A 1,461-nucleotide genomic window follows, 5' to 3' on the forward strand; every position below is an offset into this window, starting at 1 on the left:
ACGGATTTTTTAGGAATTTACAAATTTTCAGATGGGAGGTTCCATATAAGGTCAAAAACTACATACTCAGATCTTCACCAAACTTTGCAGGGATACATTGAATGTCAAGACACGTGGAAAAAACGTACATAACAAGATATTGGAGACATCAAGATTTTGGACGAATTTTTTAAGAATTTTCAAATTTTCAGAAAGGATGTTCCAGATAAGGTCAAAAACTACATACTCAGATCTTCACCAAACTTTGCAGGGATACATTGGATGTGAAGACACGTGGAAAAAACGTACAAAACAAGAGATTGGAGACATCAAGATTTTGGACGAATTTTTTAAGAATATTCAAATTTTCAGATAGGAGGTTCCAGATAAGGTCAAAAACTACATACTCAGATCTTCACCAAACTTTGCAGGGATACATTGGATGTCAAGACACGTGGAAAAAACGTACAAAACAAGAGATTGGAGACATCAAGATTTTGGACGAATTTTTGAGGAATTTTCAAATTTTCAGAAATGAGGTTCCAGATAAGGTCAAAAACTACATACTCAGATCTTCACCAAACTTTGCAGGGATACATTGGATGTCAAGACACGTGGGAAAAAAAGTACAAAACAAGAGATTGGAGACATCAAGATTTTGGACGAATTTTTTTAACAATTTTCAAATTTTCAGATAGGATGTTCCAGATAAGGTCAAAAACTACATACTCAGATCTTTACCAAACTCTGCAGGGATACATTGGATGTCAAGACACGTGGAAAAAACATACAAAACATAGGATTGGGGACGTCAAGATTTTGGTCAAATTTTTTAAGAATTTTCAAATTTTCAGATAGGAGGTTCCATATAAGGTCAAAAACTACATACTCAGATCTTCACCAAACATTGCAGGGATACATTGGATGTCAAGACACGTGGAAAAAACGTACAAAACAAGAGATTGGAGACATCAAGATTTTGGACGAATTTTTTAAGAATTTTCAAATTTTCAGATAGGAGGTTGCAGATAAGGTCAAAAACTACATACTCAGATCTTCACCAAACTTTGCAGGGATACTTTGCATGTCAAGACACATGGAAAAAACGTACAAAACAAGAGATTGGAGACATCAAGATTTTGGACGAATTTTTTTAACAATTTTCAAATTTTCAGATAGGATGTTCCAGATAAGGTCAAAAACTACATACTCAGATCTTTACCAAACTCTGCAGGGATACATTGGATGTCAAGACACGTGGAAAAAACATACAAAACATAGGATTGGGGACGTCAAGATTTTGGTCAAATTTTTTAAGAATTTTCAAATTTTCAGATAGGAGGTTCCATATAAGGTCAAAAACTACATACTCAGATCTTCACCAAACATTGCAGGGATACATTGGATGTGAAGACACGTGGAAAAAACATACAAAACAAGAGATTGGAGACATCAAGATTTTGGACGAATTTTTTAAGAATA

Source organism: Lepisma saccharinum, unplaced genomic scaffold (genome assembly GCF_977018435.1).
Source record: "Lepisma saccharinum unplaced genomic scaffold, izLepSacc3.1 HAP1_SCAFFOLD_148, whole genome shotgun sequence".
NCBI lineage: Eukaryota > Metazoa > Arthropoda > Insecta > Zygentoma > Lepismatidae > Lepisma > Lepisma saccharinum.